Genomic DNA, 15,891 nt, shown 5'->3' on the forward strand with positions numbered 1-15,891 from the left:
CCGCCTCCTGGGTTCAGGCAATTCTCCTGCCTCAGCCTCCTGAGTAGCTGAGATTACAGGCGCGCACCACCATGCCCAGCTAATGTTTTGTATTTTTAGTAGAGACGGGGTTTCACCATGTTGACCAGGATGGTCTCGATCTCTTGACCTCGTGATCCACCCGCCTCGGCCTCCCAAAGTGCTGGGATTACAGGCTTGAGCCACCGCGCCCGGCCGCATTCCTTTATTTCATTATTTTGTACATTCATTTGAAAATGTTTTCTAGCTGAGCAGCAACATAAAATAGAAAAATTTCTACATGTAACAAAGAAGGCCTTCTGTTTTTATATTTTATATTTCGATCATAGTGCATAAAAATTCATGAAAACGATGCCCTAATATAGTTTACATTTTATTAATTTTTGTTATTTTTAGTGTTTTTAAACAACTAAAAGTCTTTAATTCTAAGCTGACAAAATGTTGCCTGTTTAATTATGGAATAGCTGAAATACAGCAAATCCTTATTAATTTGGAGTCTATTAGTAAAGCATTTGAGATAATTTGAAAAGCAAGAATGCTATTTATGCAATTTAGAGATAAACCATGTTGTCAAGTGAGTTAAAGTATAAATAAGATTTTATAAGGAGAATTCGCCATTCTAAGAGAAGGAAATTTTCAGTCACATTAACATCAACTTGCTGAGTTAATTTTGAAGACTTTTTTTTTTTTTTTTTTTTTTTTTTTTTTTTACCTTAGTGTAGATCCAGTGGGTCCTCTGTGCTGCTGAACAGTATTAGCATAGTTCACTACGTCATTTGCATGGGAGGGAATGGCTCTTCTATTTAGTTTTCTAGAATTTATTCTGTGCTTCGTATAGAGAACCCACCATGTCCCTGTTAATGTCAATGAGTGTGGAAATCAGTGGGCTGTATGAATTGGGTGAGGGCATCTATAACATTACACCTAATGCTAAAAACACTAACAAAGGACAAAATGATCAGGCAGACTATAAAAAATCATATTTGCAGTTATTTTTCATTATATGAAAACCGAAATCAATTAAAATCATTAGCTGATCTAATTAGGTAACAAAAAAACCCCTATTTCAGATATATTTACTTATATGAATGAAGGAAGCAAAAGCAAGTGAACCATGAGGTTCATTGTTGATCCTCACCATCTAATAGAGTTGAGGTTTGAGGCTTGCAGGGTCTTCTTGGGATTCCTTTTAAGCCTATATTAAGGATTTAAAAATATCATTGATTTCATGTCCAATATATAATCGATTGACTACATAAAATGCATGGATCATTGAAGGTTCCAGCAAATGCAAAAGACAAGTAAAAATAAAATCTAAGCAAATTAGGAATAGTAAAGAAAAAAATAAGGTAAGTATTTATAAAATAATAGAATCGTTCCCAAATAAAATCTTAATATAGGAAAAAAGTATTAAGACTAATCATAATGTTTTAGCCTATTTAGTGGATAAAAGGTGCTCATATTTTATCTGTACCTTTTACATTTCTGTAAACCTCAGCTTTATTGAGGTTTTACAAATAAAAGCTGTGTATATTGAAGGCATATACTATGTTTAACACGCATATACATTGTGAAATGAGTACCACAATTAAGTTAATTAACATATTCCTTATCTCACATAGTTACCCTTTTTGTGTAGTGAGAACATTAAAAAATTTACTCTCAGCAAATTTCAAGTATACAATACAGTATTATTAACTAGTCACTATGTTATGCAGTAGCTCTCTAGAACATATTCGTGCTGCGTAACTAAAATTTTGTACCCTTTGACTAATATCATTCTATTTTTCTCACCATTCCCAGTCTCTGGCAACTGCCATTCTACTCTCTGCTCCTATGAGCTCTGCTTTTTTAGATTCCACATTTGAGTATTTGTCCTTCTGTGCCTGGCTTATTTCACTTAACGTAAAGTACTCCAGATTCATCTCTGTTGACCAGATAATAGGATATCCTTCTTTTTAAAGACTAAATACTATTCCTGTATATATAAAATGTATATTATGTAGACTAGACTATATATATATGATAGTCTAATAGTCTATATATAATAATATAGATAGTATTCTACCATATATAATAGTCTAAGTATATAACATTATCTGTCCATGGACATTACGTTGATGCCATCTCTTGGATCCTATAAAGAATGCTGCAGTAGACATGGAAATATGATATATTAATGACACATGGATTTTATTTCCTCTGGATATATACCAAGAAATAGAATTGCTGCATCTTATAGTAGCTCTATTTTTAATTTTTTGTGGAATCCCCATGCTATTTCCATAATGACTAAACTAGCTTACTTTCACACCAGCCATGTACAAGGGTTTGTTTTTCCAAATCCTAAAAAATCCTTAAAAAATTTTTTTTAATGTTTAATAACAGCCATTCTAGCAGGTGGGAGGTGATGCCTCATTGTGGTTCTGATTTCCATCTTCCTGATAATTAGTAATGTTGAACATTTTTGTATATATCTGGTGGCCATTAGTATACCTTCTTTGTAGAAATGTCTATTCAGGGTCTTTACACATTTTTAATTGGGTTGTTTTTTTGCTATAAAGTTGTTTGAGTTTCTTATGTATTTTGAATATAAACCCCTTAGCAATCATATGATTTGCAAATATTCTGTCTCATTATTTAGGTTGCCTCTTCACTCTGTTGATCGTTTCCTTTGCTGTGCAGAAGCTTGCTAGTTTGATGTAATATCACTTCTCTATTTTTGCTTTTGTTTCCTGTGCTTTTGGGGTCATATCCAAAAAATTGCTGAGACCAAAGTCATAGAGCTTTATCTATGTTTTCTTCTAGTAGTTTTACAATTTCAGGTGTTACTTATGTCTTTAATCCATTTTGAGTGTATTTATGTATATAGTGTCAGGCAAGGTCTAATTTCATTATTCTGTGTGTGAATATCTAGTTTTTCTGCACAACTTATTGAAAAGGCTGTCCTTTACACATTGTGTGTTCTTGGTGTCTTTGCTGCAAATTAATTGACTGTAAATGTGTGGATTTATTTCTTGGCTTCCTATTCTGTTACACTGATCTATATGACTGTTTTTATACAAGTACCATGCTATTTTGATTACTATGGCTTTGTAGTACATCTTGAAATCAGGTAGAGAAATGCCTCCAGCTTTGTTCTTTTTGTTCAAGATTGCTTTATCTATTCAGGGTCTTGTATGGTTCTATATAAATTTTAGGATTTTTTTCTATGTCAGTAAAAAATATTGGAAAATTTAAAGGAATTCTATTGAGTCTGTGGATTGCCTTGGGTAATATGAACATTTCAATAACATTAATTCTTCCAATTAATGAGCACATAATATCTTTCTACTTGTGTCTTCTTCAATTTCTTTCATCAACATTGTATAGTTTTTAGTGTACAGACTTTTCATCTCCCTAAATTTATTCCTAAATATTTTATTTTTTTTGATGCTATTACAAATGTGATTGATTTGTTTCTCTTTTATCTAACAGCTTTTTTGGTTAGTATATAGAAATACCACTGGTTTTTAGATGTACATTTTTTACCTTGCACCTTCACTGAAATAGTTGATTTCTAACAGTTTTTAGTGGGATTCTAATGTTCTCAATATCTATATAATTACATCATTTGCAAACAAAAACAGTTTCACTCACTTCTTCTTTTCTATTTTGCATGCCTTTTATTTCTTTTTCTTGCCTAAATGCTCTTGCTAGGATTTCTAGTGCTGTACTGAATAGAAGTGGTAAGAGTGAGCATCCTTGTCTTGCTCCAGATGTTTTTTTTTTGTTTTTTTTTTTTTGAGACGAAGTCTCACTCTGTCACCAGGTTGAAGTACAGTGGCACCATATTGGCTCAATGCAACCTCCACTTCCTGGGTTCAAGTGATTCTCCTGCCTCAGCCTCCCCTTGTAGCTGGGACTATAGTCACATGTCACGATGGCTGGCTATTTTTTATATTTTTAGTAGAGACAGAGTTTCATGGTGTTAGCCAGGGTAGTCTTGATCTCGTGACCTTGTGATCCACCTGCTTCAGCCTCCCAAAGTGCTGGGATTACATGCATGAGCCACCATGTCCACAGTCTTGCACCAAATTTACAGAAAAATCTTTCAGCTTCCCACTACTTAGTTCTGGATTTGTCATATATGGCATCTGTTATAATGAGGTAAATACTTCTTATACTTAATTTGTTGGGAGTTTGACCATAGAAGATACTTAAATTTTGTGATGCCTCTTCTGAAGCTATTGAGATGGTCATATGATCCTTATCCTTTATTTTGTTAATATGATGTGCCACATTTATTTATTTGTGTATGTTGAACGATTCTTGCATCTCAGATAGAAACGTGGTGTATGATCCTTTACTGCACTGTTGAATTCAATTTGCTAGTATTTTGTTGAGGGTTCTTGCATGTATCTTAATCTTGGATATTGGCCTGTGATTCTCTTTTCTTGTAGTATCCTTGCCTGGTTTGAGTTGATATTGGGTAATTATGGCCGTGTAAAATGAGTGTGGAAGTATTACTTTGTCTTCATTAGTTTGAAAAAGTTTGAGAAGAATTGGCATTTATTCTTCTTTAAGTGTTTGGTGGAATTCACCTGTAGGCCATTAGGTCCTGAGCTTTTCTTTGGTGGGAGGTTTTGATTACTGATTCAATGTCCCTATTCATTATTGATCTGTTCACATTCTCTTTTTCTTCATGATTTAGTTTTTGTGAGTTATATGCATCTGTGAATTTATCCTTTTCTTCTAGGTTATCAAATTTATTGGTGTATAATTGTTCATAATAGTTTCCTATGATCCTCTGTACTTCTGCAATATCAGTTGTATTATCTCCTCTTTCATTTTACTTATTTAGGTCTTCTCTGTTTTTTTTTTTTTATTGTTGTTGTTGTTAGTCTAGCTAAAGATTTGTCTACTTTATTTGTCTTTTCAAAAGAACACCTCTTAGTTTAATCGGCCTTTTCTATTGTTATGCTTGTTCCTCTTTTTTTTATTTCTGCTCTAATCTTTATTATTTTCTTTCTTTTTCTGATTTTGGGCTTAGGTTGTTCTTCATTTCTATTTTCTTGAAGTATAAAGTTTGGTTGTTTCTTTGAGATTTTTTAATTCTTAATATAGGCATGTATTGTTTTACATTTATCTTTTAGAACTGCTTTGCTATATTCCATAATCTTTGGTATATTGTATTTACATATTCATTTGTGTGAAGATATTTTTGATTGACTTCCCTTTTGATTTCTTCTTTCAGTCATTTCTTTTTCAGGTGTCTGTTGTTTTATTTCCACTTATTTGTGCATTTTCAATTTTTCTCTTCTCATTAATTTCTAGTTTAATACTATTGTGGTCAGAAAAGATACTCAGTTATTATTTAAATATTCTTAAATTTCTAAGATTTGTTTTGTAGTATATGTTCAATATGACTTGAAAATAATGTGTATTCATTGGAGCCTGGCGGGGGGGCAGTGGTGGGGGGAGCTAGAGGAGGAATAGTAGAGGGTGAGGGGATTAGGGAGGGACAGCATTACGGGAAATACCTATTGTGGATGCTGGGTGATGGATGCAACAAACTACCACCGTGGCACATATATACCTATGTAATAAACCTGCACGATCTGCACATGTACCCCAGAACTTAGTGTATAATAAATAAATTTAAAAAAAAAAAAAAAAAAAACTCTATTTTGTTAAACTGAAATCTGTCTTTTTAAAATTTTTACTTACTATTTTTAATATCTCTTAATCTAAATTAATGCCATTTTCCTCTCTTCAAAATCAAACATGTTCAGCTCTTTTAATTTATGTTATGTACTTTTCCTGTATCTCCTGGATTATGAGCATGATTAAATTAATTAGGATACCTATCTCTTTCTCATCTTCCTCTTTTCTACCCTTCTTCTTTTCCTCCTTTCTGTCCTTTCTCTTTGTTCTTTCTCTTTCTACTTCTGATTTCTATTTTGGTTAATTTTAATTGGCTTTATTTTTTGAAACAGTTTTAGATTTCCAGAAAAACAAACTAAATATATATGCCCCTCAACCCTAACTTCTCTTATTTGTAACATCTTACTGTAGTAAGGTATATCTTACATTAAAGTGGTGCACTTGGTGAAAAAAAAAAAAAAAAAAAGAAAATAATGTGTATTCTTGATTTTTGGATAGAACGTCCTGTATATGTCTATTAGATTTACTTGGTCTAAAGTGTAGTTCAAATTCAAAGTTTCCTTATTGACTTTCTATCTGAATATTTACTTGCCATTGAAAGTAGGGTGTTGTATTTCCCTAGCATTATTTCATTGCTATTTCTCCCTTCAGTTCTGCTAATATGCACTTTACATATTTAGGCACTCTGAAGTTGGGTGTATATATATTTACAACTGCTATATATTCTTGATGAATTAATCACTTTATTATTGTATAATAATCTTCTTTGTCTCTTTTTACAGTTTTGACTTATAACCGTAAATGCCTACATTAAGGAAAAAAGAACTTGAAGGAACAATCTTACTGTAGACCTCAAGGAACTAGAAAATGAACAAACTAAGTCAGAAAAAGGAAAGAACTGGTAAAGATTGGAGCCAAAATACATACAATAGGGACTAGTAAAGCAATAGAAAATATTTAAGTATAGCTACACCTGCCCTCATTTTTCTTTTATTTGCAGATCTTTTTTTATCACTTCACTTTCAGCCTATATGTGTCCTTAAAGCTAAGTGACTGTTACGTAGGCAGCATATAGTTGGATCTTGTGTTTTTATTCATTCAGTTATCTGTGTCTTTTAATTAAATAATTTAATTAATGTTTAAAATAATTATTTTCAATAATTACTTTATTATTTAAGGACTTACTACAGCCATTTTAATAGTTTTCTAACTATTTTATAGTTCCTTTTTCCTTTCTTTCTCTTTTGCTGTTTCCCTATATGATTTGATTTTTTGTAGTGCTAGTAATTTTTTTATATCTATGATAGGTTTTGAGATGTTTTTGTGATTATCATCAAGCTTACACAAAGCATTTTATAGTTATGAGTTTATCTGAAGCTGATAACGACTGAACTTCATCACAATGAAAACTATAAACATCAACTTTTCTTCCCCATATTTTATGATATCAGTTTCACAATTTACAGTCTTTATATATTGTCTATCCACTGACAAATTATTATACCTATATTCATTTTTAATACTTTTGCCTTTCAATTATCATTCTAGAGTTGCAAATGATTTATGCAACACTGTTACAGAATTAGGAAAGTCTAAATTTGACTACATTCTTACCTTTACAATATGCTGTTTACATTCCTATACTTTCTTTACCATTTCTCATTAGGCAGAGTCTGTGGTGATGAACTCCCACAGGTTTATCTGGAAAAGTTTTTATTTCACCTTCATTTGTGAAGAACATCTTTGCTGACTGTAGTATTGTTATTTGGTAAGTTTGCTTTTTGTACTTTTAGCACTTTGATTATGTCATTCTACTTTCTCTTCTCCCCTGGCCTGTAAATTTCTTCCGAGAAATCTGTTGATAGCCTCATAGAATGTTTATTGAATAAAGTAGTTTCTTTTCTCTTATTAGTTTCAAAATTCTCTCTTTGACTTAAGAATTTGATTATAAAATGTCTCAGATTGTAACCAGGGGAGCGTATCCAGTCCCAGAGATTGGAGGTTCTTGCTAACCCCAAAGAATGTGGAAAGGGGCCCCAGAGGCATGGGGAGTTTACTATTCAAATAAATATCGTGGACCCAAAGAGTTTTGCAGAAAAGCATTTTATTAGACAGAGAGAGAAAGAAAGACAGCTCCCATGCTGTCACGGGAGGGGACCCAGAGAAGGAATCCATATAGGTAGGAATAGCTGGAGTTTTAACCCTTGAGTTATTTCCTCCCTGTTCATGTTTTTGTCCAATGAGAGGAGTTCTTTCAAACTTCCTATGGAGTGATTGATCTGTGACTCTGATACTGGATTGATTGCTTGGGCCACAACTCTGAGTTACAGAGTCCCCTCCTCCCAGAGCTTTCAGTGGGTTTTGTGGGACAAACGAGTCTCACCTGGGTTTCTCTACCTAGCTCATGCAGGGAAACCCAGACAAAGAACTTTACATTTGAAACCCTTCTGGTTCCTGGATGAAGGCATGGAGCCAGAAAACTCCTGCCTTTCAAACCATACCCCTGGTGGACCCAGGAAGAGAAGCTTCTGTAACACAGCCCCTCAAGATCTCTTTACTCAAGGTTGTCTAACCCATGGCCAATGGGTGGCATATGGCCCAGAATGGCTTTGAATGTGGTCCAATACAAATTTGTAAGCTTTTAAAAAACATTATTATATATATATTTTAACTCATCAGCTATTGTTAGTGTTAGTGTAAGTGTATTTTATGTATGACTCAAGACTATTCTTCTTCCAATGTGGCCCAGGGAAGCCAAAAGATCGGACACCACTTTCTTTATATTTGTTTGAGATTCTTTGGACTTTATGGATTTTGATGCTCATTTCCCTCCTCAGATTTTGTAAGTTTTCTCTCATTATTTCCTTAAATAAACTTTCTTCCCTTTTCTCTTTTTTAGTTCCAGTGGGGCTCTTGTAATGCATATGTTTGCCCCCTTGATAGTGTCCCATACATATGTCTTGTAGGCTTTCTTTACTCTTTTTCATTATTTTTTCTTTATGTTCCTTTGATTGAGTAATCTCAAATGACCTTTACTTGAGCCCACTGATTTTTTCTTCTGTTTGACTAAATCTGCTGTCAGAGTTCTCCATGGAAGTTTTTAGATCAGTCATTGTGGTTTTTAGCTTGAGAATTTTGGTTTGACTGTTTTTATGATTTACATATCTTTGCTGAACTTCTAATTTTGTTTGAAGATTGTTTCCATGATATCTTTCATTGTCTATCTCTGTTTTGTTATAACTCACTGAGATTCTTTAAAATTAGCTTTTAAAATTCTTTTTAGGCAATTCATAGACTTTCATTTCTTTAGGTTCTGTCAGTCATGTTTCTATTTCCTTTTTTATTTTATTATTTTTTCTTCTCATCAAATTTTTTAATGGGTCTCAAAATTCTGTGACAAACTTTTGGTCAAGTTGTTTCCAATAAAAAGTACTGATTTTAAAAACTAATAACTTAAAACTGCCACACGCAAAAAAGAAAACCAAAGTGGTTCAGAAAACATTCTCCTTTCGTCCTGAAGGTTTTATGATGCATTGTTATCATTAACCAGTCTTTTACTACTAAACTTAAATGGTCAATTGAAACAAACAGTTCTGAGACTGCTCTTCCTCCACTGCTGATTAAGACTGAGGTGGCAGGTATTAGGCGTAATATACATTTAGCCTTCTAAGCTTTCTGGGCAGACTTGGTGACCTTCCCAGCTCCAGCAGCCTTCTTGTCCACTACTTTGATGACACCCACCACGACTGTCTGTCTCATAGCACGAACAGCAAAGCAACTCAGAGGTGGATATTCTGAGAAATTCTCAACACATATGGGCTTGCCAGGAACCATATCAATGATGGCAGCTTCACCAGAGTTTAAGAATTTAGGGCCATATTCCAGTTTTTTACCAGAATGGTGATCAATCTTTTTCTTCAGCTCAGCAAACTTGCATGCAATGTGAACCATGTGGCAATCCAGTACAGGGGCACAGCCAGTACTGGATGGTTAAGGATAATCACCTGAGCAGTGAATCCAGCTGCTTCCATTGGTGGGTCGTTCTTGCTGTCACCAGCAATGTTGCCACAATGAACATCCTTGACCGACACATTCTTGACATTGAAGCCCACATTGTCCCCAGGAAGAGCTTCACTCAAAGCTTCATGGTGCATTTCGACAGATTTTACTTCATTTGTAACATTGACTGGAACAAAGGTGACCACCATACCAGGTTTGAGAACACCAGTCTCCACTTGGCCAACAGGAACTGTACCAGTACAACCAATTTTATAGACATCTTGGAGAGGCAGGTGCAAGGGCTTGTCAATTGGATGAGTTGGTGGTAGGGTGCCGTCCAGAGCCTCAAGCAGCATGGTTCTACTGGTATTGTCATCCTTATGGGTGACTTTCCAACCCTTGAATTAAGGCATGTTAGCACTTGGCTCTAGCATGTTGTCACCATTCCAACCAGAAATTGGCACAAATGCTACTGTGTTGTGGTTATAGCCAATTTTCTTAATGTAAGTGCTGACTTCCTTAATGATTTCCTCATATCTCTTCTAGCTGTCGGGTGGCTCAGTGGAATCCATTTTGTTAACACCAACAATTAGTTTTTTCACACCCAGTGTGTAAGCCAGAAGGGCGTGCTCTCAGGTCTGCCCATTCTTGGAGATACCAGCTTCAAATCACTAACACCAGCAGCAACAATCAGAATAGCACAGTCAGCCTGAGATGTTCCTGTAATCATGTTTTTGACAATGTCACTGTGTCCTGGGGCATGAATGATAGTCACGTAGTACTTGCTGGTGTAGAATTTCCACAAGGAGTTACCAATGGTGATACCACATTCACACTCAGCTTTCAGTTTATCCAAGACCCAGGCATGCTTGAAGGAGCCCTTTCCCATCTCAGCAGCCTCCTTCTCAAATTTTTCAATGGTTCTTTTGTTGATGCCACTTCATTTGTAGATTAGATGGCCAGTAGTGGTAGACTTGCCCGAATCTATGTGTCCAATGATGACAATGTTGATATGAGCCTTTTCCTTTCCCATTCTGGCTTTTAGGGATAGTTTTCACAACACCTGTGTCTGGCAGCAAACCCATTGCAAAAAAAAGAAAAGGTGGTGCTTCTATTTCCTTATGGTCTGTTACTGGTCCTCCCTGTTAGTGGTGTCATATTTCCTGACTATATGTGTAACTTATGAATATCTGTTGGTGTCCATGCATTTGAAGGATACATCTATTTCAATTTTTGCAGTCTATCTTCCGTAGTGAAAGCCTTTTACCAGCTAGTTTATCCAGAGATTATGGGCAGATAATCTGGTGAATTGTGTCAGCTGTCTTGTTTCTGAACTACTTTGGGTAGCCTGATTTAGTGCCTAGGTCAGCCTTGTTCCACAGGGGTTATTCTAGATCTTGGTTCCATAGGGGCCAGACAGAAGTTAGAGTCCATGGTGCTGGCATCTTGGGCCACAAAGATGGCCTGCAGCTTGAGTTTGCAGAATTGACTTGAATGCTTGGTCTGTAGGTGTTGGCCTAAAGGTTAAGTCCCCTGAGAAATAGTTTGAGATCTGGGGCAGTGTGTGTCAGCCTGATGCTGGGGTTGACCCGGAGGCTGAGTTTGTAGAGACTGGCCTAGTTCTTTAGGTCATGGGAACATGCCTGGAGCCTGTATCCATAGGAGTAATCATGAAGCCTGGATCCTTGGAGGCTGGCCAAGTACCATGGTATACTGAGTTGACATTGAATCCTGGGTCTGCTGGAGTGGGCCTGGACCCTGGCTCTCCTGGAGGATGGAGCAGCAGATGCCTTACTGGTGTCTGGAACCACAAAAGCTAGCCTGGTCTATGGGTGCTGACCTGGCACTGGGGTGGGCCTGGAGGCTGAGTCTGTGGATGCTGTCCTGCAAACTGGGGCTCCTGGGGTTGACTGTGTGGTGGAGCAGACTTGGACCTTCAGGCTGCCGCAATGAGCATGGTGCTATGGCAAGCCTGGAGGCTAGATCTATGGAGTACTAGCCTAGCACAGGGGTCTGTTTAGAGCCCCAGGCATGCCTGGAGCCTGAGGCTGTGGGATCCATTCTGGAACCTGGGGCCTTGGTATTTGGTCTGGGGTCAGATATTACTGGGGCTTGCATCTGCAGTGAAATTGGATTCTCACCTTACTAGCTTTTGACCACATGGATGATATATCTATTTGCACTGCTCTCTTCAATGTGTCTTTTCTGTGCTATACTTAGGTGCTGCAATTTCCTACCTGGATTTCTTAGCTCTTATGAAGGTATTTTTGTGCATGGATAGTTATTCAAATCGACATTTCTGTAGAAGAACAAGCCCTGGAAAGTCCCATTTTACAAAGTTTCTGGTATCATTTTTACAAGAGCTTTTAGATACTATACTAAAGTAACAACACATGAAGGAGAAAAAATGTGAAATTGGCCTTTATCAAAACTTTAAAAATGTTCTGTGCTGAAAAATCTGTTAAGAAAATAAAAGAAAAAGTCTCAGGTTGAAAGAAAAGTTTGCAAGTCAAATTACTGACCCAAAATTATTTTGTCTGGAATATATAAAGAACTTCCAACATTCAACAATAGGTAAATAGGTAAATAATAGGTAAACCACTCAATTTTGAAAATGACAGAAGATCTAAACAAACACTTCCCCCAAAAATACACAAATGAAAATTCGGATATTAAAAGATTTCCAACATTATTATTCATTCAGGGAAATGTAAATTAAACCTCAATGAGATACCACTATAAACTTGCTAAAATGGTTACAGTTTCAAAAAGCAATGATAATGCCAAGCATTAGTAAGCATGCTGAGAAACTGAAAATATTTTTTGTTCAGTCATTATAGGAAAACAAAATGGTCCACACACCATGAAAATAGTTTGGTAATTTATTATCAAGTTAAATATACATACTATATGTTCCAATGCCCATGGCTTCCACAGGCTTGCTGGCTAACTGATGATCAGAACACTATTTAATGATACATGCAGAATTAGTATTAAAGTCAGCTATGAGATGATAAAATTTATCTTGAGATTGGCATATGATGATTGAATGTTACAGGTCTTGACACCTCTTGACAGTGCAACTTTAGATAAGTTTTTAACCTTATTGAGTGTATCTATGATTCATGAGTTAAATGGAGACATACCAGTCTTGCAATCATACATTAGTACTTAGTGTTGTTAAATATTCTCTACTTTACAAGATACATAAGTTTATGGAATTTTATTATGATGATTAGCATAATCACTATCATCCGTATTTCCTCATTACCAATCTGAAAGTCTTCAAACACATTGTTCCTTAATAATAGACTGAAAGTTATCAAGGATGTTGTAAAAAGATATCATATTCTTCTTTTTGGCGACAGGAGGGTCCTTTTTCCTTACAGAACAAAGATGTTCACAAGGACAAGAGCATGAATCAGGGCTGAGTATTAATGTGAATAACTTTTTCTTTTCTCTGTTTAACCAAAACATCATCTTTCCCCCCATAATTGTAACTACCCACTTAATTTTTGCAAGCAGATGGGAATACATTGAGCTAATTCAGTAGCGTATTTTAAATCATCACCTACTTCCATATCTATACAAATTCTGTTATAGGAGTTAATGATAATGAGATTAACAAATACAAATGGTGATAGAGAAGCCCACAAAGATGAGAAAGAATTGACACAAAACCACTGAAAACTCAAAAAGCCAGTGTGCCTCTTCTCCTTCAGAAGGTTTCAACACCTCTGCAGCAATAGCCCAGAACTGGGCTGAGACTGAGATGGCTGAAATGATAGACACAAGTTTCATAAGGTGGGTAATGAACTTTGCTAAGTTAAAGGAGCATGTTGTAACCCAATACAAAGAATCAAAGAATCATGATAAAACAATACAGGAGCTGATAGCCAGAATAGCTAATATAGAGAGGAGCATAACTGACCTGATGAAGCTGAAAAACACAATATGAGGAACTCACAATGCAATCACAAGTATCAATAAAAGAGTAGACCAAGAAGAGGAGAAAATCTCCAAGTGTGAAGACTATCTTTCTGAAATAAGTCAAGCGGACAAGAATAAAAAAAATGAAAATGATTGAACAAAACCTCTGAGAAATATGAGATTATGGAAAGAGACAAAACCTATGAATGATTGAGGTACCTGAAAGAGATTGAAAGAATAGAACCAAGTTGAAAAATATACTTCAGGATATCATCCAGGAGAACTTTCCCAACTTGACAAGATAAGCTAACATTCAAATTCAAGAAATGCAGAGAACCTCAATAAAATACTCCACAAGAAGATTAACTCCAAGATATATAATTATCAAATTCTTCAAAGTCAAAATGAAAAAAAAATGTTAAGCCACAAAAAAAAGGCCTGGTGACATACAAAGAGAAACCCATCAGACTAACAACAGACCTCTCAATGGAAACCCTACTAGCCAGAAGAAATTGAGGTCCAATGTTCAACATTTTTAAAGAAAAGAATTTCCCACGCAGAATTCATATGTGGCCAAATTAAGTTTCATTAGTGAAGGAGAAATAAGATTTTCATCAGACAAGGAAATGCTTAGAGAATTCATTACCAACAGGACTGCCTTCCAAGAGCTCCTGAAGGAATCACTAAATATGGAAAGAAAGAAACCATTACCAGCCGCTTCAAAAACACACTGAAATACACAGACAAGTGACACTATGAAACAACCACGTAAACAAGTCAGCAAAATAACCAACTAGCATCACGATGACAAGATCAAATTCACACACAAAAAACTAACCTGAAATGTAAGTGAGCTACATGCCCCGATTAAAAGCCATGGAATGGCAAGCTGAATAAAGAGCCAGAATCCATAGGTATTCTGTCTTCAAGAGACCCATCTCACATGGAAAAGTCACATATAGGCTCAAAATAAGGGGTTGGAGGGAAATTTACTAAGCAAATGGAAAACACAACAAAGGAGGGGTTGCAATCCTAGTTTCTGACAAAACATACTTTCAACCAACAAAGATAAAAAAAGACAAAGAAGGGCAATACATAATGGTAAAGGGTTCAATTTAACAAGAAGAGCTAACTATCCTAAATATATATGCACCCAATACAGAGGCACTTAGATTCATAAAGCAAGTTCTTAGAGACCTACAAAGGAACTTAGACTCCCATACAATGATAGTGGGAGACTTTAACACCCCACTGACAATATTAGACAGATTATCAAGACAGAAAATTAACAAAGATATTCAGGACTCAAACTCAGCTCTGAATCAAGTGGACCTGATAGATACCTACAGAACTCCAAATTCAACAGAATATATATTCTTCTTATCACCACATGGGACTTATTTTAAAATTGATCACGTAATCAGAAGTAAAACATTCCTCAGTAATTGCAAAATAATTGAAATCATCACAAACATTCTCTCAGACTACAGTGCCATCAAGTTAGAAATCAAGACTAAGAAATTCACTCAAAACCACACAGCTACATGGAAATTGAACAACGTGCTCCTGAATGACTCTTGGGTAAATAACGAAATTAAGGGAGAAATCAAGAACTTATTTGAAATTAATGAGAACAAAGAGACAATGTACCAGAATCAGAATCTCTGAGATACAACTAAACCAATATTAAGAGGGAAATTTATAGCACTGAATGCCCATATCAAAAATGCCAGAAAAATGTCAAGTTAACAACTTAACATCACAACTAAAAAAATTAGGTAACTGAGAGCAAACAAACCCCCGATCTAGCAGAAGACAAGAAATAACCAAGATCAGAACTGAACTGAAGGAGATGAAGGAGGCATAAAAATACTTCAAAAAATCAACAAATTCAGGAGCTGGTCTTTTGAAAACATTATTAAAATAGACTGCTAGTTAGACTAATAATGAAGAAAAGGTAGAAGAATTAAATAAGCACCATTAGAAATGATAAGGTGGATATCACCACTGACCCCACAGTAAGAAAAACAACCACAAGAGAATACTATAAACACGTCTATGGATATAAACTAGAAAATCTAGAAGAAATGGATAAATTTCTGGACACACACACTCTACCAAGACTGAACCAGGAAGAAATTGAATCCCTGGATACACCAAAAATGAGTTCTGAAATTGAAGCAATAATAGCCTACTAACCAAAAAAAAAAACCAAAACCAAAAACAAAAAATCCCCAGAACTAGATAGATGCACAGTTGAATTATAGTTGAGGTACAAAGAAGGACTGGTACCATTTC

The 15,891-nt window shown here is 35.4% G+C and overlaps 1 pseudogene across 1 annotated transcript; it reads right to left on the reverse strand.

Moving 5' to 3' along the window:
• Positions 1-9,030: 9,030 nt before the first annotated feature.
• LOC116527309 lies at positions 9,031-10,738 on the reverse strand (annotated as a pseudogene). Its single transcript, XR_004258486.1, has one exon. The product of XR_004258486.1 is annotated as a putative elongation factor 1-alpha-like 3 (transcript).
• Positions 10,739-15,891: the final 5,153 nt, after the last annotated feature.

The sequence above is a fragment of the Sapajus apella genome, unplaced genomic scaffold (assembly GCF_009761245.1).
Source record: "Sapajus apella isolate SASKATOON/1434 unplaced genomic scaffold, GSC_monkey_1.0 scaffold54, whole genome shotgun sequence".
NCBI lineage: Eukaryota > Metazoa > Chordata > Mammalia > Primates > Cebidae > Sapajus > Sapajus apella.